Consider the following 25,551-nt stretch of genomic DNA (forward strand, 5'->3'; position numbering starts at 1 on the left):
TAAACTTTTAACTAAATAAGAATGAACACAATATTATAACTGTCATTTCAACTTTAGAGTTAATGTGATAAATATTATGGTAAACCCAAACAAAGTGGCATAAAATAATATATAGGAAAGCAAATATTAACAATTAAAAACCAGATTTATAGTAGAATAAAATAACTGCAGGATAATCTGAGACAAATATGGTAATTAAAATATTAGCTAATATTTTTAAATAAAGAAAACAGAATGTATTAATTGAAAGTGAAAAAGTTATCACAGTCAGGGTAAATTTTTACAAAATTTTACATGCATTTTTAAAAATAAATTAAATTCAAAATAAAGATGATAGATTTCAAAGAAAATATATGTCACCAAAATTGGCTCTAGAAATTTTTTTTTTTAAATTAAGCAGACCAATCACCCTAGGAAAAAAACATTAAAAACCAATTCTCAAACAAACCCCTAAGTCAAGCATTCCTGGAGTGTGGGAATCCATCCAAGTCAAAGAGTGGGTCCTTGATTGGGGTACAGATAAATGTTTGCAAATCTCATAAGAAGATATAGTATAACTCTATTTGTTTTCTTTGATATTTCAGATTCTTGTCTTTCAGATTTTACAACTGGATTATAAGCAACTTTTCACTGATGCTTTCTAATTCTATTACTGTATGGCTACTTAGAATGATGCTTGCTTGGGCTTTAATCTTTCCTCCTTGGACTTTCCATTTGGCCTCCATAGAGAATATTATTCGAAAGTCAAGTATGAGATTTTAACATTTAAAAATGTTTTATTCCTGTTAACAAGCAGAAGGTAACAAACATTAGTGATTGCAAGAATGAACTTATGCTGCCCAGTCCCTAGAGCAGTCATGTCTGCTTGTACACACCACTTTAACATTTCTCACTTTAAACGTCATGTTACAATCCAATACATAACTAATTCAATCAGTCCAAAAATTTGTTTAATGTCATGGAAATAGAATAATTGGCTTATTGATTAGTTTTTCTGTTTCTTCTTTCTTATTTTTTGGGTGAATTATAAAACAGTTCCAATTAAATTTTAAAATTAAAATATTTAAATCAGTGATTATGAAATGTGTTTTGCAGCTCAACAATAGAGGATGAATAAATTATTTTACTTTCCGAGTACTGATCTACCATTAAATGTACATTCCAAATTAAACTTCAAAAGGAGGTTACATTAATGACTAATAAAACCCTTTTGAAATTTAGAAATCATTTAACATAATTTTATCCTATGGCAATTATGCATGTATGCTCAGTTGCTTCACTTATGTCCAAATCTTTGCAACCCTATGGACTGTAGCCTACCAGGTTCCTCATCCATGGGATTCTCCAGGCAAGAATACTGAATGTGTTGCCCTGCCCTTATCCAGGGGCTCTTGCTGACCCAGGTATTGAACTGGCGCTTCCTGTGTTGCTGATGGATTCTTTACTGACTGAGTCACCAGGATTGCCCTATGGCAATTTTGTGAGGTCGTTATTCATATCTGCTTTATTCTTCTAGTGACAGAAAGCTCACTCCTTAACCATAATAATTTTTTGAAAGCTTATATATGTATAATTTGTTCTCCTCATCAAACTTAAATTATTTAATTAATTAATATTTTAGACTTCTATCATATTTAGGGACTAATTTCTATTATTAATTACTCATTGGATTATCACTTTGGATAAGCATGATTTAAAAAATAACACAACTTTATGTCCTTTCTCTTCCTGTGAGACTTTTAAACAATTATCTCATAAAATTTCTCAGCTACTTTTTAGCTCTCCAGATTAGGCTTTATGAAGACAATGACATAATATTTAGTATCAGGAAATAATTAATTGCAACTTCATTAACAAAAATTAGTTTTTTGTATTTATTTCAGTTGAATCTATGTGTTTAAAAGGAATTCTTTTTATAGTTTTGAATACCTATGATTAAGACGTGTGAGTCTGAAATTTGTATTTGCTAGATTTCTTTTCTGAGAAGAATTTCAGGTATTTAGTTTGTCTGGCATTGGTGCAGAATCTCAGGGTTAGATTATGACTTCTTTCCTCTGTCTTGCTACCAAACTTATATGGATCATGTATTTTAAGTTCTCATCCTTAATCTAGCAAATCAGAAGAATATTGCTCTTTTACTTCATAGCCTTGCTATAAATGTGACATATTTTTCATATTTATTACAAAATTTAAAAACTGCACAAGCCTGCAAACCTTTGTTAATATGCTATCACCATGATATACATGGAAGCATAGTGGTTAATTACATGGCCTTTGAAATCAGGCGGATCTGGATTTGAGTCTTTTTTTTTTTTTTCCTTTTTTTCCCACCATTTATTTTTATTAGTTGGAGGCTAATTACTTTACAATATTGTAGTGGTTTTTGCCATACATTGACATGAATCAGCCATGGATTTACATGTGTTCCCCATCCCAATCCCCCCTCCCACCTCCCTGTCCATCCCATCCCTCTGGGTCTTCCCAGTGCACCAGCCCTGAGCACTTGTCTCATGCATCCCACCTGGGCTGGTGACCTGTTTCACCCTTGATAGTATACTTGTTTCAATGCTGTTCTCTCAGAACATCCCACCCTTACCTTCTCCCACAGAGTCCAAAAGTCTGTTTTGTACATCTGTGTCTCTTTTTCTGTTTTGCATATAGGGTATCATTACCATCTTTTTAAATGCCATATATATGCGTTAGTATACTGTATTGGTCTTTATCTTTCTGGCTTACTTCAGTCTGTATAATGGGCTCCAGTTTCATCCATCTCATTAGAACTGATTCAAATGAATTCTTTTTAATGGCTGAGTAATATTCCATAGTGTATATATACCACAGCTTCCTTATCCATTCATCTGCTGATGGGCGTCTAGGTTGCTTCCATGTCCTGGCTATTATAAACAGTGCTGAGATGAACACTGGGGTGCACGTGTCTCTTTCAGATCTGGTTTCCTCAGTGTGTATGCCCAGAAGTGGGATTGCTGGGTCATATGGCAGTTCTATTTCCAGTTTTTTAAGGAGTCTCCACACTTTTCTCCATAGTGGCTGTACTAGCAATCTTGAGAAAGAAGAACGGAATTGGAGGAATCAACCTGCCTGACTTCAGGCTCTACTACAAAGCCACAGTCATCAAGACAGTATGGTACTGGAAAAAAGACAGAAATATAGATCAATGGAACAAAATAGAAAGCCCAGAGATAAATCCACGTACCTGTGTACACCTTATCTTTGACAAAGGAGGGAAGAATATACAATGGAGAAAAGACAATCTCTTTAACAAGTGGTGCTGGGAAAACTGTAAAACTTGTAAAAGAATGAAACTAGAACACTTTCTAACACCATACACAAAAATAAACTCAAAATGGATTAAAGATCTAAATGTAAGACCAGAAACTATAAAACTCCTCGAGGAGAACATAGGTAAAACACTCTCCAACATAAATCACAGCAGGATTCTCTATGACCCACCTCCCAGAATATTGGAAATAAAAGCAAAAATAAACAAATGGGACCTAATGAAACTTAAAAGCTTTTGCACAACAAAGGAAACTATAAGCAAGGTGAAAAGACAGCCCTCAGATTGGGAGAAAATAATAGCAAACGAAGAAACAGACAAAGGATTGATCTCAAAAATATACAAGCAACTCCTGCCGCTCAATTCCAGAAAAATAAATGACCCAATCAAAAAATGGGCCAAAGATCTAAATAGACATTTTCCAAAGAAGACATACAGATGGCTAACAAACACATGAAAAGACTCTCAACATCACTCATTATCAGAGAAATGCAAATCAAAACCTCAATGAGGTACCATTATGTGCCAGTCAGAATGGCTGCTATCCAAAAGTCTACAAGCAATAAATGCTGGAGAGGGTGTGGAGAAAAGGGAACCCTCTTACACTGTTGGTGGATTTGAGTCTTGACTCCACAATCAGAAGGGTGATATTGACCAAGTTACTTACTTCACCTGAGGCTTAACTTCATTCAAAGGAGAATGCATGCACCAGAGTTTCTCAATTAAGCTCTTTCAATGTAAATATCCTTCACAATAGAACTTTAAATTATACTTAGTTAATATGTTCATAGCTATTCTCTGCTCACTGATATTAGTTTCAAGGGTAATTGATAGACATCCCATTATCTGGAAATACTGATTTTAAAGGATTCCTCAGGTATGCTTGGTTGCACAAACATTTTTTGTTTTCCTTTAACTCTGTAGCAAACTTCTAAATTCCACCTTTATTCAGGCCATGGGGATTTTAAGGCAGAATTCCCATGTTGAATGGACTGAGGACTATTAGGTCACCAAAGTATCAAGTGGTCACTGAGAGCTGATGTTTGTGATGAAGCAGCTATAACTTACTCTGGTTGTTAGTGGTTTAGTCACTAAGTCGTATCCAACTCCTGAGACCACATGGACTGTAGCCTGCTAAGCTCCTGTGTCCATGGGATTTCCCACGCAAGAATATTGAAGCGGGTTGTCATTTCCTTCTCCAGGGGATCTTTCCAACCTAGGGACTGAACCCAGCTCTCCTACATTGCAGGCGGATCCTTTACCAACTGAGCCATCAGGAGATGTCCCAATAAGAACCACGGGGGCATCAAAGTGGAAAAAAAATTTTTAAATGATACTGGCTTAGCTGAGGTTATTGCTTTCTACTAACCCTTTTTCTTCATATTTTTTGTTTGTTTGTTGGATTTGCTGTGGTAAGTAAACAAGCAAGATAAAGTTGGTAGTCTTCTAAAATTCAGAATTTAAAAGTTTCTCTATTTTTAAATTCAGTAAAAATTTACTGAATATCTCCTGGGTGATAACATTTAGCAGGGACAATTGAAACTTGTTTCGAGCTATGTGGGTTGTTTTATACATTTGAATTATATTCTTGAGTTATGGAAAGATTTTTTGTGTCTGGGTTGTAGCATATTCCAAGGAGACTTGAACAACTTGTACAGTTTATTATTACATGCATTGCTTCGGACTGGGCCACGAAGTTTTTTGAAAGCTCATTAAGATTAGAGCTGGTTTGTTTGCTTTTTTTTTCTTCTTTTCTCTTCCATATCACATACGTTTAGGTCAGATGAGTTCTGCTGTTTCTATTTTTTCAAGTATATTTCAGAAAGTACTGGATTTTCTACCCAGGCTTGATATTATACTGTTCTTGAAACCCTAAGAAAATCTATGTGTGACCCCTGAGATATTACAGGTATTGTGCGTGTGGGTGAGCAGTGTAGGAGTGGGAAAGGAGTGAAATGGGCAGTATTCTACCAGCCACATCAGGTTTAGTGAATACTCTGGAAATAAAAATGTATTATGGGCATGAACCTCATTTGATAGAAATATACATTTTACATAAGTTAGCTATACTTCAGTACCTGGAAACTTCATTATTTAGGTACAGAAAAAGTTGTTTGAGGTTCACAAATCAGTGGATTCAAAATTATTAGAAAAATGTTCATACTTTCCCAGAGGGTTGACTTATAGAAGGCAACAGAACTTCTCTGGTCATAGAATCTTGTTGGACACAAGTCAAGGAGAGTGTGATTCAGCCCAGTAGGGGAATGAAAACAGAAATGAAGGAGGCTTTCAGTGATTCTGCTTCCTCTTTGCCAAGATCACATTGTGTTCCTTGATATTGTATTTTATTACTCTTTTCCTCACAGAATAAATTGAAGAAGTAAACAGAAGCTTTCATTCCTTTGATTAAAAACATAATTTCAACATGTAAATACATTATAGAATTTTCATAGTGATCTTTTTGTTTTGCGCAGGCATTAGAAATGTTTATAAACATGTACTCCATGCTTGTAACATTTCTTCAGTGGCATGGACAATATATTTGGATATTATTGGGTAGATCACAGACTTTTCAGTGATAGGGATTTATTCAGAAGGAATCTCTTACTAAGACTTCTACAGATATTTTTCAGATAAAAATTTCTAAGATTATCTACAATGACTTCATAGTTTTTGGATAAATGAGTAAATAAACTGATATTAAAAATATTTCTGGAAGACTATTTCAATTGTCATGACTATCAATTAATATAAGCATACCAAAGTTAGTTTTAGAAATTTGGAGAGAAGTTGAGAGTAGAGAAATACCAAATTGTTTATATCGAACCTGTATTAAAAAGATAAAGGAGTAATAACAAAGGGAAGACACATCTAAGAAATTAAATAAAGACAAAAAGTTGTGTACATTTTCATAAATGTTTTTATCTTTTTAAAATGGAAGTATAATCAATTTACAATGCTATGTTAGTTTCTGTTGTACAGCAAAATGATTCTGATCATTTTGAAATAATCAAGATGAGTAGAATAAAGTGATGAATAGTGTAAAACTGCAGGATAGCAACAATTTTCTGTTTACTTTTTGAGCATTTTAATTTTTATTGGGGAAAGGCAATTTTCTCATGTAGCAATAGCCAGCTTTGTATACAATTTACAAGAGAAGTATGCATTGAGATAATTGTGGGTATGAGTAGGAGGATGTGGTAGATAAACCCACCATTCAGGTTAGAGATAGTTTTAAGAAATATAGGAAAGCACTTGGTATGATAATGACTGAAGAATATCACCAGGTCATTACTTGTATCTGGTCCACAACATTCATTGCTTCAGTATCAGGAGTTTCTGGCTCCTGCTTCATTTACTGAGAATCAAAAATTGATTAGAGGCAATCAGTGTAGCTCTAAGCTGCAGTGAGGAGTGCTTTAGGATGTGAGGTCTAGAAGTTCCCTGAATTGATAGGATTCAGAGATGGGTGGATAAACAGAAATTAAAGTTGTGTGGAGAACTCTGAAACCTATTGTAATGTGCTTCCTAAGGGGAAAAAAACAACAAACATAGGACATAGACAGCTAGATAAATATTTAGCTAATAAATAATAAAGTAAAACTCACCTGAACAGTGCAGTACCTAGAGGGAATGTCATCACTGTGTTCAGAACCCAGCCCTACTGTCTGTGTATCCCAACTTCTAAAAGACATGGTTTTTGACAATAGGCCCTGAGGACAGTTTCTTTAGTACAGCATGTTTCAACAGGGCTGTACACTTGTTAGGTCTCTCTCTTTTCTGACTTGCTGCTCCTTGTTGGTCTGTGGGATATGATGCTATTTGCATTCCCTGTTATCAGTTCTTTTTTGTTAAAATTAATTTAAACAAGATACCCATGTATGCTTCAAAAGTTAATTTGGATTTATATTATCCTTTGAATGAATCACCCTTAAATTTGTTGGATTCAATTTCTTGGCTTATGATAAAGTGACAGGAAGTTGTGAGGAAGTAATTTACACTAATGGTTGCTTAAAACAACGTTTTGATTAACCAAAAAAAATCCTCCTAGGGACAGGGTCAAAAATATGATAAAATATTAAACCAAAAAACTATTATCATCAAATTATACATCCGTTCATCCATCTATCCATGCATTCATAAACATTTATTGAACACTTACTATGGGCCAGAAGTTGTTAATATATTATCTGTCCTTAGGGAACTCATATGTGTGATAGATGTCATACAAGATAGCCCAGGTGGCACTAGAGGTAAAAAAACCCACCTGGCAATGCAGAAGATTAAGAGACATAGATTCAATCCCTGGGTCAGGAATATCTCATGGAGGAGGGCATGACAACCCAGCCCAGTATTGCCTGGAAAATCCCATGGGCATAGGAGCCTGGTGGGCTATAGTCCATATGGTCGCAAAGAGTCAGACACGACAGAAGCAACCTAGCGTACACCACCCATCCTAAACATTACGCTTGCACAACACGTTGTTGTTGTTCAGTTGCTAAGTCATGTCCAACTCTTTGCAACCCCATGAACTGCAGGATGCCAGGCTTCCATGTCCTTCACCATCTCCTAGAGTTTGTTCAAACTCATGTCCATTGAGTGGATGATGCCATCCAACCATCTCATCCCCTGTTGTCCCTTTCTCCTCCTGACCTCAGTCTTTCCCAGCATCAGGATCTTTTCCAGTGAGTCAGCTCTTCATATCAGGTGGCCAAAGTATTGTATATTCAGCTTCAATATCAGTCATTGCAATGGATATTCAGGGTTGATTATTATCTGGTTTGATCTCCTTGCAGTCAAAGGGACTCTCAAGAGCCTTCTCCAACACTGCAGTTTGAAAGCATTATTTCCCTGGCACTTAGCCTTCTTTATAGCTCAATTCTCACATCTGTACATGACTACTGGAAAAAAACATAGATTTGACTATACGGAGCTTTGTAAGCAAAGTAATGTCTCTGCTTTTTAACATGCTGTCTAAGGTTATCATAGCTTTTCTTCCAAGGGGCAAGGGTCTTTTAGTTTCATCACTGCAGTCACCATCTACAGTGATTTTGGAGCTGAGGAAAGTAAAAACTGTCATTGTTTCCTTATCTATTAGCCGTGAAGTGATGGAACTGGATGCCACGATCTTTGTTTTTTGAATGTTGAGTTTTAAACCAGCTTTTTCACTCTCCTCTTTCACATTCATCAAGAGGCTCTTTAGTTCCTCTTCACTTTCTGCCATTAGGGTGGTGTCATCTGCATACCTGAGGCTGTTGATATTTCTCGTAAATCTTGATTCCAACTGTAATTCATCCAGCCCAGCATTTAACATGATGTACTCTGCATAAAGAAAGCTAAGCATTGAAGAATTGATGCTTTTGAACTGTGGTGTTGGAGAAGACTCTTGAGAGTCCCTTGGACTGCAAGGAGATCCAACCTGTCCATATTAAAAGAAATAAATCCTGAATATTCATTGGAAGGACTGATGCTGAAGCTGAAACTCCCATCCTTTGGCCTCCTGATGCAAAGAACTGACTCATTGGAAAAGACCCTGATGCCTCCAGGCAGGAGGAGAAGGAGACAACAGTGGATGAGATGGTTGGATGGCATCACCAACTCGATGGATGTGAGTTTGAGAAAGCTCTGGGAGTTGGTGATAGACAGGGAAGCCTGTCATGCTGCAGTCTATGGGATCACAGAAAGTTGGACACGACTGACTGACTGAACTGAACTGACTCTGCATATAAATTAAATAAGCAGGGTGACAATATACAGCCTTGATGTACTCCTTTCCCAATTTTGAATCAGTCCATTGTTTCATGTCTGGTTCTAACTGTTGCTTCGTGATCTGCATACAGGTTTCTCAGGAGGCAGGTAAGGTGGTCTGGTATTCCCATCTCTTTAAGAATTTTTCAGTTCATTGTAATCCACACAGTCAAAGGCTTTAGCGTAGTCAGTGACAGAAGTAATGTTTTTCTGGAATTCCTTTGCTTTCTCTATGATCCATTGTATGTTGGCAATTTGATCTCCAGCTCCTCTGCCCTTTCTCAATCCAGTTTGTACATCTGGAAATTCTCAGTTCACATACTGTTAAATCCCAACTTGAAGGATGTTGAGCATTACCTTGGGAGCCTGTGAAATGAGCACAATTGTATGGTAGTTTGAACATTCTTTGGCATTGCTCTTCTTTGGGATTGGGTTGAAAATTGACATTTTCCAGTCCTGTGGGCACCACTTTGTTTTCCAAATTTGCCGTCATATTGAGTGTAACCCTTTAACAGCATCATCTTTTAGTATTTTAAATAGCTCATCCAGACCTGCTTGTGAGTGTTTAGGGGTCTCCTGGGGAGGCGTGGGTTGACAGTGGCCTGCTGTGGGGTCTCTGTTGATCTACTGGCAGCAGCAGTCCTGGGAGACATGGATTGTTGGCATAAGTCCTCTTGGAAGAGGTTGCCATTAGCCCTATGGTAGAGCCTCTAACCCTATCATAGAGACTTCAGACTCCAGGACTGGGCTACCGTAGGCCAAACAACTAACAGGGAGGGAGCACCCATCAGCAAAAAATTGAATTAAAGATTTACTTAGCATGGCCCTGCTCACCAGAGCAAGGCCCAATTTTCCCCACAGCACAGCATGACATGACTGCATAAAAAAAAAAAAAAAGGTCAGTTTCAGCTGGAAGAAAGAGGGGGTTTTGCATGGACTGTACTTACAGGTGAGAAGCAGTCCACAGAACTAAGAGCATGCACTTGTCAATTCAGCCTTAAGCAAGCAAGAGGACTAACATTAACAAAATGGGCTTATCCAACTAGTTCCAGAAAGTTGGAGTGTACTCTGTAGGGGTAAGGGAGAATGAGCTACGAAACTGGAGATAGAGGATGTGTGTGTGTGTGTTAAACACTTCAGTTGTGTTCTGACTCTTTGTGACCCAATGGACTGTAGGCTCTTCTCTCCATGGGATTTTCCAGGCAAGAATACTGGAGTGGGTTGCCATTTCCTGCTCCAGGAGATCTCCTGACCCAGGGATTGAACCCGTGTCTCTTATGTCTCCTGCATTGGCAGGTGGGTTCTTTACCTCTTGCGCCTCCTGGGAAGACAGAGGATAGATCAGGTATATGAAGGAGTCTGAACTTTTGTAAAGGAGTAAAGTTATTGATGGACGTGAGTTTGAGTAAACTCCTGGAGTTGGTGATGGACAGGGAGGCCTGGCGTGCTGCGATTCATGGGGTCACAAAGAGTCAGACACGACTGAGCGACTGAACTGAACTGAACTGAAAAGTTATTGAAAGAGTTTAGGCAGACTATAAGCAATCAGATAACTCTTAGATTGCTTTCTATCTTTTCTTTTACTCTCAATAGCTTACCTATTTTTTCCTGTTTATTCACCTTTAAAAAAACCCATCTCAATTCTTAATCAATCAAGAAATGCATCAATACACATGCACACACATGCCTCCAGAAATGATGGTGTTTAAAACATAAAAATGCAAAGGTTACACCTCAAGATGGACCCCTTGCTTAGAATTTTTGTTATACTGATAGTTTTGATTCAGAAAAGAGTTGATCATCTCTTTGTAAAGTTTCATCTCATTTTTTTCAATATTTGTGTTATATTTTTTCATTTAATATGCTCAGCATCTTGAATTTTTATTTCTATTTTACAAAATTTATGATTTTTATTACAAATGTTAATTCTTTGTAAAAGTTATCTAAAATGCAGATGTAAGGATTTTAGGAAGTTCAAGTCACATATATTCATTCACCGTTTAGTAATATTTCTTAAAGGTTAAACATTTGTTCTTTAAGGTGTTTTTACATGCATACAAATAGAATCATGCTATTGATTTTATTCTACAAGATTTTTCACTTTAGGCCTCTGTAATATAGAATTATATCACTGCTTTTACTATACTATATCAGTATCAGTAACCTCAGTGATTGTCCCACTTCTATTCAATTCTACTCTGATTTACCCAGTTATTGTCTATAAAATTCTAAATCTAGTGCCCTTTTGTCAGGGTCTCCTGGTATCACCCCTGTCATATTTTACTTTGGCTACAATACCTGCTCCATCTCCATGACCCTCAGGAAGCTCATTTCTGCCTGGCCTGGCTGCCCTCAAATCTGTTATTGGCTATAGTGTTTCCATGGTGGTGCTCCTACTTGCCTATGTGGTGCAGGCTGTGCCCAAACTGGAAACTGGGCATGATGCACAGTGGCGTAAGGAGAAGTGATTACCTCGGAAAGAATATGTGTTAGTGGTGAAGACCTGGAAGAAAGCTTGATGGAGGCAGTACAAGTGGGGGACACATGGTATTCAATTCAGGTGTGGAATAAGCATTAATAGTGTTAGGTTATAAAAAGGAAAGGTAGTTTAGAAAAACTTATAAGGTAAAAAATAAATTAATATATTAGTTAGAACCCTGTAAAACTGATATTTTACTTTTTTAATCTAGTGAAACACCAATTTCATATGATTCAAACTGATGGTTATACACATACACACACACACACACACACACACACACACACACGCTGAGATCAACATTCTTTTGCGTATCCTTTATGTCTATTTTCCAGGCTTAAGTTTTTGAAATTGTGTTTTCTATAATTTTATTTTGTATGCTGCTTTTTAAAATTTAAGGTTCATTATAAAATTTTTCATGATATTTTTCTACTTATTAGGTTGAGTGGTTTTCCCATTTGGATGCACTATTGTATTGAAATTTAATTTATTATTGTTTTGAATTTAGGTTATATACAATTTTTATTTTTCTCATAGTTGTGTAACATTTGCCACAATAGCTAAGTATTTTATCTCATCTGTTGTTATTACCTTAAGGAAAATTTCTTGTAATGGGAGTCTTAATTATAAGGCAAGTTTTAAATATTTGATATAGATTTTGAAATTGTGTTCAGGAGAAGGTGTATGAATTTGTACTCTTGAATTACATAGTATGAAAGAGTCTGTGTCCTCAGAACCTCAGAAATTTTTTTAACTCTGACAGTTTTCTGCAAACATAATAACAACTCCATAGTATCTTGGTTTGTCATTATATTTAATGACTATTTCCCCACATTTATTTTTTTAACTTATATAGATACTTTAGATTTTGAATCTTAAACTGTAATTTTTTTTCTGCATGATTTGCACATGTGGGCATATGCTTAGAAAGAGATTTCTTTCACACAAAGGGTTATCTAAAAATAAGCCTCCATTTTCAAGTATGTTTCTGTTTCTTTTATTTTTTTTTTAATTACCAATTTTAGTTGTGGTTGTAAGGTAAGATATTCAGTTTATTTTTGACAAGTTTGGTAAGCTGTATCAACACCCATTTATGGGCAAATTAATTATTTCTATGCTGATTTGATAATGGCCCTTAGACTTCTAATCTGTCTCTCTCCCTTCCCTCTAATGCCTTCTACTACATTCTTTTTTTAAAAATTGATTTTTACTGGAATGTAGTTGCTTTACAATGTTATGTTAGTTTCTACTGTATGGCAAAATGAATCAGTCATATATATATATGTATATACATATGTATATACATATGTGTATATATATATATAATCTCCTCTCCCATTTGGACTTCCTTCCAATTCAGATCATCACGTTGTATTAAGTAGAATTCTCTGTACTATAAAGTATGTTCTCATTCATTATCTCTTTTATACATAGTACCATATATATGTGTCAATCCAAATCTCCCAATTCCTCCCACCTCTCTATTTCCCCCTTGATATCCACATATTTCTTCTCTATGTCTATGTCCCTATTTCTGCTTTTCAAGTAAAATCATCTATAAGGTTCTTCTAGAGTCAAAATATATGCATTAATATATGGTACTTGTTTTTCTCTGACTTACTTCATACCATGTGGCAGACTCTAGGTCCATCCACATCTCTGCAAATGACCCATGTTCCTTCCTTTTTATGACTGACTCACATTCCACTGTATATATGTACCATGTCTTCTTTATCCATCCCTCTGTTGGTGGGCATTTAGGTTGCTTCCATATTCTGGCTATTGTAAATAGTACTCTGTGAATATCAGGGTGCATGTATTTTTCTGAATTATGGTTTTCTTTGGGTATAAGTCCATTAGTGGGATTGCTGGGTCATACTGTAGTTATATTTTTGATTTTTAAAGGATCTCCATACTGTTTTCCATAGTGTCTATATCAGTTTACACTCCCACCAACAGTGCATGAGGGTTCCCTTTTCTCCACATTCTCTCCAGCATTTCTTGTCTGTAGATTTTTTGATGATGGCCATTCCGATTGGTGTAAGCTGATACCTCATTGTAGTTTCACTTTTCATATCTCTGATAAATAGTGATGTTCATGAGTTTCTTGGCAATTTGTTTGTCTTCATTGGAGAAATGTCTAGATCTTCAGCCAAGTTTTTTTTTTTTAATATATTTTTTTTTATATTGAGCTGCATGAGTACTCTTGCCTGGAAAATCCCATGGACGGAGAAGCCTGGTGGGCTGCAGTCCATGGGGTCGCTAGGAGTCAGACACGACTGAGTGACTTCACTTTCACTTTTCACTTTCATGCATTGGAGAAGGAAATGGCAACCCACTCCAGTATTCTTGCCTGGAGAATCCCAGGGACGGGGGAGCCTGGTGGGCTGCCGTCTATGGGGTCGCACAGAATCGGACACGACTGAAGTGACTCAGCAGCAGTAGTAGCAGCAGCAGAGCCGCATGAGCTGCTTGTGTATTTTGGCCTCAGTGGGTTTCTATCACTTCTAAAATATGGATCAAATTCTTAACACATCTATGGAATTTTACCTTGATCAGACCTGTACTGGTTGTCTTTTATTTATTGCACACTGTTCTATTTCTTCATGCTTCACAATAGTTTCCATACCTTTCCTCTGGAAAGATCACTTTTCTCTGGATAGATCACTTTTCCTATTTTTCCTCATTTACTTAACTCCATTCTTCACATAGCTCTTACCATGAACATCTTCCAGGTCAGGGTAGATGACATGACTATGAGCTCTTATAGTCCTCTAAGCACTTTGTTTTTGTTTTTTCAAATATCATAGCACCTTTTTATTCATCTGGTTATGTAAGTAGTTACTTAATGCCTAGCTTCACAACTAGGTTAATGACAGACTGCATTTTACCCCAGAATGTAGCACAGTGCCAAGAACATGTGAGGTCTTCATGGTAGCTTCTCGATGAGTATTTGATGATGAATAAACTCTTGTATGAATTTTAAAAAGACATTTGGTGATCCAGAATGAAGAGTTTCTTTAATATCAGAATTTGAAGCACAGTGATGTCTACTTCTTTCAGTATCTCTGGCGTGTTCCTTTGTAACTAACTTTATTTGTTCCTTTCAGGTAAAAGTCATTCACAAAGTCAATGAGTAAAGCAAATTACTCTTCAGTATCTGAATTTGTGTTCCTGGGGCTTTCTACCTCTAGACCAGTGCAGCATTTCCTCCTTGCCTTCTCTACAGTGTTTTATGTAATAATTGTTCTGGGGAATCTCCTTGTTGTGATTACAGTGACCTTTGACCCTTATCTACACTCCCCCATGTACTTCCTTTTAGCCAACCTCTCATTCATTGATTTGTGTTTTTCTACCTTAACGGTGCCTAAGATGATCTCTGACCTGTACTCTGGGCACAAAACTATTTCCTTCCAGGGGTGTGCCACCCAGATATTTGTCCTTCACACCCTGGGTGGATCTGAGATGGTGCTGCTCACTGCCATGGGCTTTGACCGATACGTGGCCATCTGTAAGCCCCTGCACTACCTGACCATCATGAGCCCACGGTTGTGCCTTTTGCTTCCGTGTGGTGCTTGGGCTATTGGCCTCATTCACTCACTGGTCCAGTTAGCTTTTGTGATCCATTTGCCTTTCTGTGGTCCTAATGAAATCGACAGCTTTTACTGTGACCTTCCTTTATCAAACTTGCTTGCATAGATTCCTACAGAATGGAATTCATGGTTATTGCCATCAGTGGGTTCATATCCATGGGCACTTTCTTCTTGTTGATTTTCTCCTATGTTTTCATCCTGGTCACTGTGTGGAAACGCTCTTCAGGTGGTTTGCACAAGGCCCTCTCCACTCTCTCAGCACACATCTCTGTGGTGGTTTTGTTCTTTGGACCATGCATCTTTGTTTATATGTGGCCATTTCCCACGGTGCCAGTGGATAAGTTTCTTGCCATTTTAGACTTTTTGGTTACACCCATCCTGAATCCTGCCATTTACACATTGAGGAACAAGGACATGAAGAGGGCAATGGGGAGACTGAGTAGTCAGCTCCTGAGTTGGAGGAAGGTCTCCTAAGTAACCCATGAGAGCACAAATTACTTTAAACAACTTCATGTAATACAAATGTTTAAATAAATATATAAAAATTGGGGCTTTTTTATTTTTTTTAAGGCAGTCACCATTTTATAGTATTCTGACTAGACCATGGATTATGAGGTTACATTGAATTCTCTGGGTAACAAGTTGTTTGTCAGCCAAATTAAAACCCTGGGAAATGTTTGGTGGAAGATTTTGAAAAAGCATCAGTTGCAGACTTTGAATCTTCTGAGTGTACAGCCTTACACATTAGAATACCTGAATTCATTCAGTCGATTAAATTTGAGCAATTCATTAACATAACTAATATTATCAAACTTTGTGGGAACTATGAAACATCTAATTGTCCTTTGATTTTAACCTAGGATAAGAAAAATTTATATTTTTTCTGAAAGACAAAAAATATGTAAGTGAGGATTTAAAACCTGTGGCAATAAAATGGTGTAAAAAAAGTAGCAGACAGAAGTGATAAGGTAGTATAATAAGGGGAAATTGACAGGTGTCAGGAGGAAAAGCATCAGAGAGAGACTCAGAAATATGTTTCATGAATTTGAAACTGTGCTCCAATTGTTTGCCTCACTTTCAATGGACTCAACTCATCTCTATTTGACCTAGGGCAGGGAAATTTATGTATACATTGCTGTTTCATGCTGTTTGAAATTGTGACTTAATCCATCAATGAATATTCCTCAAACATCGGAACATATTGACTTGATCATATCCTGGCTGGTATTATTATTATCCAACAACTGCTCTATCCAAATTGTTTGCTGACTGTTTTTCCCTGGTAACTTATCTTTTATACTCCTTTTTGCCTCAAAACATGGTATCAAATATGTGTTAGTGTGTATAATCTGTATAAATTACAAAACGGATTTATTTTATAGTTTGCTTTGTTAACTAGAAGACTGAGCCAAATTCCCTGCAAAACTATGTTTGAGTGTTTGTGATCCGAGATTCTTTTAGGATTATCAGTTGTATATGTTATATCAGTTTTGATATATGTATATATCAGTTGTATATTTTATATTTTTCTTGTTTGTTGCTTTTATTTGTATTTTTCATGTATTCTTGTTAGGTACATTAATTGAAAAGAACAGTGTAAAGCCAGATTTCTATTTGAACAATTTATCTTACTTTTTGAAACTAGCAAGAGAAGGGAAAAGACTAAAGTTCTAAGCACAGAAGTTATGAAGGGCAAAACTGAGTCACCTGAACTCTTCAGAGTGAGGAGACAAAGATCTTTTAGACTCATAGTCCAAACTTGGAAAGGATATATTCAAGGAACAAGAACAAACTTGAGTGTACCAAGTCTTATAAAAACTGCATTCAGATTCAAATAGGCTCAGTACTCGATAGGATTGAAGTGATTATACCTTAACCTTTTATGCCTCATAGAGGAGAGAGTAGATAGGTTGTGGAGGAATATTATGTCAGAACTACATGATCTTTTATGTACAATGTGTAAAATACAAAAAATAATTGTTTTTAATAATAATTATGGGATATGCAAGAAGAAGGGATATATGGCTGAAAATTAAGAGGAAAATAGTTAATAGAAACAAACCACAGATGCTCAATTGTTGAAATTAGCAAAGAGTGTAAAATAACTCATAAAATCAAAAGCAACATTAGGAAGTTGAAAAACTGAATGTTAAATTACAAAGAGAAACAGTATCTAACAAAGAACCAAATTTTATTTTAGAAGTGAAAAAGAAATATGCCTCACAAGATGGTGGAGGAGTAGGTGAACGTGGAATACATGTCTCTCCACGGATACATCAGGAATACACCTTCAGACACAGAAGTGCATGCAGAGCACCAGCTGAGAGTGGACAGGAGTATCTGACCAAAGGAAAAGAATATATAGACCCACACAAAACTCAGTAGGATGAAGGAACTAGGGGGAAAAGCAGGAGTGTTAGTAGGACTGGACTTGCCCTCCCTCGGTGGGTGGGGGAAATGAAGCAGGGGTCTGATCCCCACATCGGGGCAATTGTCTGAGTCAGAGGAGAAACATTTAAGGCTGAGAGTGAAACAGCCGATCTCTGACAGCCTAAATTGAATGAGAATCAGACAGTCCTTGCCACAGCCATACATACCCCAGATAGGGATGCAGGTCCCCTGGAAGGCGCGGTGGATGGGAGCTGGAGTTTAGGGATTGTGGAGCAATCCCAGGGCGAGGGCTGCTGTTGACTGAGGAGAGATGGATCGAGGGGATGTGAGGGAGGAGACTGTGGTGGGAAATGCCTGTGGAGGAAAGCCAGGCAGCCATGGAAGCAAGGCAGTACTGCTGAGTCATGTGTTATGGGGTGGAGCCATCACCACAGCCTCTCTCTCCCCGTAAACTAGCATCAGCAGCTGAACAATAGAGAGGCTGGCCCATCAAATCCCTGACCACTGAACTAAAGAGCAGGATCCCACCCAGGGTGTACCTTTAAGTGCCTGACATGCTGATCTACAGAGTAGGACCCCAGCCAGGGGGCCCCCTCTATGTGTCTGACCTTCCAAACAACAGAGAAGGACCCCAGGCAAGGGAACCCTCTAAGTGCCGGAATGGGATTGGGCGGGGGGAAGCTATGGAGAAAGACTGGCCAAAGAGGCCTTCTGATCCCCAGCTACAAGGGGCTCAAAAAAAGACTCTGATAGGGCCATAGCTTCTGCGGCAGAGGCTGTCCATGTCCCTGCATGCTAGGTGCCACCAGGGTCCCTACAAGCCACGCAACTGCACCACCTTCACGCTCAACTCCCCCTGGGGCAGAGCTGCGACAGGCAAAAAGAGCCTTGTGTCTATGTGTGCAGGGTTGCTTCAGTAGTGTCCAACTCTGCGAGCCTGTAGACTGTGGCCTGCCAGGCTTCTCTGTCAGGGAAGGGGGTTCTCCAGGCAAGAATAGTGGCGTGTATTGGCCAGTACTGGTTGCCATACCCTTTTAGAGCACTGTATTTCCTGCTGCCCTAGCCACAAACAACCCTGAGTACCTGGTGCTGCTCGAACCCCTGCGACCCAAGCAGCTGCACCACCTCCACACCTGGCCCTCACAGGGGCAAACCCAAGTCCTCCAGGGCAGCCTCAGGAGCAAACCCCAGTGGATGGCCCACATCAGAGGTGGAACTAAAACCACAGTTGAAACCCAGGGATAGTGTGGCTAAGGAAGAAGACCCAAAACCCTCCCACCAGCTGTACAAGCTGCAGATTAAATCCACACAATCAACTAGGCAGATCTGACTATGGAATATATAAAAGGTCATTGAGAGCTCCCACAAAAGACAAAGCACTAGTTCTGACACCTGTGGACATTGGAGGCAAGAATACAGAGAAATATGACCTGATTAGAATCTGAGCTAACCCCATAGCATGTCCAGAGATCAGCATAGTGTTGGAGGGCATCCTAGGAAGGTAAGATGGGATGTGACTTCCCAGCAAGGGAAAGGACTCTGACAGCAGTGACTCAAGAAAAACATTTACTATTCTTATGTTTTGACTGATCTGTAGATTCTTTTGGATTTTTTTCTTTTTGTTTTTCCTTTTAATCCCCCTCTGTTGTAGTTGTCAATTTTATTGGCATTATAAAATCTAATTAAGCTTTTGAGATTTTTTTTTCCTCAGTCATATTTTTTATTGTTGATATAAATCTCTGCCTCTATGTTGGACTTTTGCAGTTCTGTGGAGTTTTCCCTTTTTTTTTTTTTTTTTCTCTCTTTTTTTAGTTTTAATTTAAAAAACAATTTTTAAGCCTAATATTTTTCCTAAATTTATTCCTTTGTTTGCTTTTCCTACTGTTCTTTTCCCCTTGCAGTTAACCTTTAATGCATATAAATATTCTTCATCTACCTATCTTCCTTAATTTTGCATATCTATTCTTTCTTTCTTTACTTTCCTCTCAACATATTTGTTAGTTTTATTTTCATTGCTTTATTCCTCACTTGGTACCTTGCTTTAGTTTTGTTTTCCACCTTGTGCTTTAGTTAGTTTTGTTCTGGTAGGTATAATTTTTGGTTTCCTTTGTTCGCTGGGTCAATCTATTGTACTTTATTTTTATTGGACTATTCTGATTTTGTTTATGGGTGTATACATATATATGTGTATTCAGTCACATTTTTTATTGTTGTTATAAACCTCTGCCTCTATGTTGGGCTTTTGCAGTTCTGTGGCGTTTTCCTTTTTTGTTTCTTCCATTTTTTCTCTCTCTATTTTTTTTTTAATAATTTTAATTTTTAAAAACCTATTTTGGGGGCATTTACTCCTTTGTTTGCCTTCCCTACTGTTCTTTTTCCCTTGCAGTTAATTTTCAATGTATATAAATCTTCTTCATCTACCTATATTTAACTTTGCATATATATTCTTTCTTTCACTTCTTTCTTTCCTTTCCTCTCAACATATTTGTTAGTTTTGTTTTTGTTGCTTTATTCCCCACTTGGAACCTTATTTTAGTTTTGTTTTCCAGTTTGTGCTTTAGTTAGTTTTGTTCTTAACTGGTAAGTATAAATATTGATTTGCTTTGTTCACCTGGTCAATCTACTGTACTTTATTTTTTTGGACAGTTTTGACTTTGCTCATGGGTGCATATGTATATGTGTATATTCCATTATTTTAATTATTATTTGCCTGATTTTCCACTGCCATTTGTCCGAGGTTCATCTTTGGTTTTTCATTTTTGGATATTTGCTTTAATCTCACTTAATGCCATAACAAAACATTTGTGGAATCTTCATTTGTGACCAGAGATAAAGCCCTGAGTCTTTGGAGTGGGAGCACTGACTCCAAGACCCTAGACTACCAGAGAGCTAACCCTGACAGTGAAAGTGAAGTCGCTCAGTCATGTCCGACTCTTTGCGACCCCGTGGACTGTAGCCTACCAGGCTCCTCCATCCATGGGATTTTCCAGGCAAGAGTACTAGAATGGGTTGCCATTTCCTTCTCCAGGAGATCTTCCCAACCCAGGGATTGAACCCAGGTCTCCCGCATTGTAGGCAGACGCTTTACTGTCTGAGCCTCCAATAGTGAGAGCTCACACAAAGGAAACCACTTGAAAAGAAGACCTGGTGTCACCCAACCACCAGTAGCACCCTGTGCAGGATGCCTCATCTAAACAACAAATAAAGCAAAAATAAAAACCCAATCATTGGCAGACAAGATTACTAGCTCACTCAGCCTTGCCCATCAGAGGAAAAACAAACAAACAAAACTCAGCACAAATCTCACCCTATACAAAGCTTACACAAACCACTGGACCAACCTTAGGAGGACAGAAACCAAAAGGAAGAAAGAATTCAACCTTGAAGCCTGGGAAAAGGAGACCTCAAGCACAGTAATTAAAAAAAATAAAAATAAAAAATGAAAAAGCAGAGAAATACTACACAAATGAAGGGACAAACTAGAAACACAGAAGTCCAAATAAATGAAAATGAAACAGGCAGACTACCTGAAAAAGAATTCAGAATAATGACAGTAAAGATGATCAAAACCCTTGAAAACAAAATGGAGAAAATGCAAGAAGCAATTAACAAAGACCTAGAAGAATTAAAGAATAAACATACAAGCAACACAATGACTGAAATTAAAAATACTCTAGAAAGAATCAATAGCAGAATATCTGAAGTAGAAGAATGAATCAGTAAGCTGGAAGATAAAATGGTGGATATAACTTCTGAATAGCAGAATAAAGTAAAAAGAATGAAAAGAACTGAGGATAGTCTCAGAGACCTCTGGGACAATAGCAAACACCCAACATTTAAATTATAGGGGTCCCAGAAGAAGAAGAGAAAAAGAAAGGTTATGAGAAAATTTTTGAAGAGATTATAGTTGAAAATTTCTCCAACATGGAAAAGGAAATAGTCAATCAAGTCCAAGAGGCACAAAGTGTCCCATACAGGACAAACCCAAGGCAAAACACGCCAAGACACACACTAATCAAATTAACAAAGACTAAGCACAAAGAAAGGATATTAATAGCAGCAAGGGAGAAGCAACAAGTACCATACAAGGGAAATGCTATATGCTTAACAGCTGATCTTTCAGCAGAAACTCTGCAGGCTAGAAGGGACTGACAGGGTATATGTGAAGTACTGAAAGGGAAAAATCTACAGCCAAGATTTCTGTACCTGGCAAGGATCTCATTCAAACTGATAGAGGAAAAAAAGCTTTTCAGACAAGCAAAAGTTAAGAGAATTCAGTACCATCAAACCAGGTTCACAACAAATGTTACACAGACTTGAATAGTCAAGAAATACAAGAGAAGGAAAAAAAAGATGTACAAAATCAACCCCAAGCAATTAAGAAAGTGGCAATAGGAACATATATATCAATAATTAAATATAAATGGATTAAATGCTCCAATAAAAAGACACAGACTGGTTGAATGGATTCAAAAACAAGACCCAAATATATGCTGTCTACAAGAAACTCACTTCAGACCTCAAAACACATATAGACTGCAAGTGAGAGGATGGAAAAATATATTCCATGCAAATGGGAAGCAAAAGAAAGCTGGAGTAGCAATCCTCATATCAAACAAAATAGACCTTAAAATAAAGAAGATTGCAAGAAATAAAGAGGGACACTACACAATGATCAAGAAATCAATCCAGGATTGTAAATATCTATGCACCCAACATAGGAGCATCTCAATACATAAGACAAACACTAACAGGCATAAAAGGAGAAATTGACAGTAACACAATAATAGCAGGAGACTTTAACACTCCACTCACACCAATGGATAGATCATCAAAACAGAAAATTAATAATGAAACACAAATCTTAAATGATACATTAGATGAAATGGATCTCATTGATATCTTCAGGACATTCCATCCAAATGCAGAAGGATGAACCTTCTTCTCAAGTGCACATGGAACATTCTCCAGGATAGAGCACATCTTGGGTCACAAATCAAACCTCAGTAAATTTAAGAATATTGAATTTGTATCAAGCATCTTCTCCAAACACATGCCATGAGACTAGATATCAATTACAAGAAAAAAACTGTAAGAAACACAAACACATGGAGATTAAGCAACACAGTTCTAAATAACCAATAGGTTAGTGAAGAAATAAAAAAACTTCTAGAAGCAAATGACAATGAAAACATGACAACTCATAACCTATGGGATGCAGTGAAAGTAGTCCTAAGAAGGGAAGTTTATAGCAATGCAATCCTACCTTAAGAAACAAGAAAAACATCGAATAGACAACCTAACTTTACATGTAAAACAACTGGAAAAAACAAGAACAAAAAAACCCCAAAATTAGTAGAAGGAAAGAAATCATAAAGATCTGAGCAGAAATACATGAAAAAGAAATGAAAGAAACAATGGTAAAGATTAATAAAACTAAAAGCTGTTTCTTTGAGAAGATAAACAAAATGGACAAGCCTTTAGCCAGTCTCATCAAGAAAAAAAAGAGAAAACAACAAATTTAGAAATAAAAAAGGAGCGGTTACAACAGACAATGCAGAATACAAAGGATTATAAAAGACTATTGTGAACAACTATATGGCAATAAAATGGATAATCTGGAAGAAATGGACAGATTCTTAGAAAAGTTCAATCTTCCAGTACTAAACCAGGAAGAAATAGAAATTATGAACAACCCAATTATAAGCACTGAAATTGAAGCTGTGACAAAAAATCTCCCAAAGACAAAAGCCCAGGACCAGATGGCTTCACAGGAGAATTCTATCAGATATAAGGAATTTAAAAAGATTGTAACGATAACCCTATATGCAGGACAGAAAAAGAGACACAGATGTATAGAACAGAGTTTTGGAATCTGTGAGAGAAGGCAAGGGTGGGGTGATCTGAGAGAATAGCATTGAAACATGTATGTTATCAAGTGTGAAACAGATCGCCAGCCCAGGTTGGATGCATGAGACAAGTGCTCAGGGCTGGTGCACTGAGAAGACTCAGAGGGATGGGATGGGGAGGGAGGTGAGAGGGGGGATCAGGATGGGGAACACATGTAAATCCATAGCTGATTCATGTCAATGTATGGCAAAAGCCACTACAATATTGTAAAGTAATTAACCTCCAACTAATAAAAATAAATGAAAAAACAAAACAAAACAAACACAAATATTTAGAGAAGAGCTAATGCCTATCCTTCTAAAACTCTTTCAGAAAATTGCAGAGGAAGGAACACTTCCAAACTTCGAGGCCACCATCACCCTGATGCCAAAACCAGACAAAGACAGCACAAAGAAAGAAAACTACAGGCCAGTATCACTGATGAACATAGATTCAATAATCCTCAAAAAAATTTTAGCAAACAGAATTCAGCAACACATCAAAAAGTTCATACACCATCATCAAGTTGGGTTTATTCCAGGAATATAAGGAGTCTTCAATATACACAAATCAATCAATGTGATACTCCATATTCACAAATTGAAAGATAAAAACCATATGATAATCTCAACAGATACAGAAAAAGCCTTTGACAAAATTAAGCACCCATTTATAATTAAAACTCTTCAAAAAATGGGCACACCTCAGCATAGTAAAGGCCATATTTGAAAAGCCTACAGCAAACATTATTCTCAATGGTGAAAAACGGACAGCATTCCCCCTCAGATCAGGAACAAAACAAATGTTTCACCAGTGTTATTCAACATAGTTCTGGAAGTCCTAGCTACAGCAGAGAAGAAAAAGAAATAAAAGGAATCCAGATTGGAAAAGAGGAAGTAAAGCTCTCACTGTCTACAGATGGCATGATACTGTACATAGAAAACCCTAAAGATAGTATGGAAAAATTACTAGAGCTAATCAGTGAATTTAGCAAAGTTGCAGGATACAAAATCAATACACAGTTGCATTTCTATATACTAACAATGAACAATCAGAAAAAGAAATTAAGGAATCAATCCCATTCACCATTGCAACAAAAAGAATTAAATATCTAGGAATAAATTTACCTAAGGAGACAAAAGAACTATACACAGAAAATTATAAGATGCTGATGAAAGAAATCAAAGAGCACATAAACAGATAGAGATATTCCATGTTCCTGGATAGGAAGAATCAATATTGTGAAAATGACTACTACCAAATGCAATCTACAGATTCAATGCAATCCCTATCAAATTACCAATGGCATTTTTCACAGAACTAGAACAAAAAATTTCACAATTCCTATGGAAACACAAAAGACCCTGAATGGCCAAAGCAGTCTTGAGAAAGAAGAATGGAGCTGGAGAAATCAACCTTCCTGACTTCAGATTATACTACAAAGCTACAGTCATCAAGACAGTATGGTACTGGCACAAAGACAGAAATATAGACCAATGGAACAAGATAGAAAGCCAAGAAATAAACCCATGCACCTATAGGTACCTTATTTTTGACAAAGGATGCAAGAATATACAATGGGGCAAAGACAGTCTCTTCAATAAATGGTGCTGGGAAAACTGGACAGTTACATGTAAAAGAATGAAATTAGAACACTTCCTAACACCATACATCTGGATAAACTCAAAATGGATTAGAGACCTAAATGTAAGACCAGAAACTATAAAACTCTTAGAGGAAAACATAGGTAGAACCCTTGATGACATAAATCAAAGCAAGATCCTCTATGACCCACCTCTTAGAGTAAAGGAAATAAAAACAAAGTTAACAAGTAGGGCCTGATTGAACTTAAAAGCTTTTGCACAGCCAAGGAAACTGTAAGCAAGGTGAAAAGACTTCCCTCAAAATGGGAGAAAATAATAGCAAATGAAACAACTGACAAAGGATTAATTTCCAAAATATACAAGCTGCTCATACAACTCAATGCCAGAAAAACAAACAACCCAATCAAAAAGTGGGAAAAAGACCTAAACAGACATTTCTCCAAAGAAGACACACAGATGGCTAACAAACACATGAAAAGATGCTCAACATCACTCATTATTAGAGAAATGCAAATTAAAACTATAATGAGATCTCACCTCACACCAGTC

The 25,551-nt window shown here is 37.1% G+C and overlaps 1 long non-coding RNA gene and 1 pseudogene across 1 annotated transcript; one reads left to right on the forward strand and one right to left on the reverse strand.

Moving 5' to 3' along the window:
- Nucleotides 1–1,273: 1,273 nt before the first annotated feature.
- LOC122705224 lies at nucleotides 1,274–20,589 on the reverse strand. Its single transcript, XR_006344062.1, has 3 exons — nucleotides 20,552–20,589; nucleotides 9,492–9,502; nucleotides 1,274–1,388 (listed from the first exon to the last, which is right to left on the reverse strand). It is a non-coding gene; the product is annotated as an uncharacterized LOC122705224 (long non-coding RNA).
- LOC122705223 lies at nucleotides 14,649–15,592 on the forward strand (annotated as a pseudogene).
- Nucleotides 20,590–25,551: the final 4,962 nt, after the last annotated feature.

This window comes from Cervus elaphus, chromosome 12, assembly GCF_910594005.1.
Source record: "Cervus elaphus chromosome 12, mCerEla1.1, whole genome shotgun sequence".
NCBI lineage: Eukaryota > Metazoa > Chordata > Mammalia > Artiodactyla > Cervidae > Cervus > Cervus elaphus.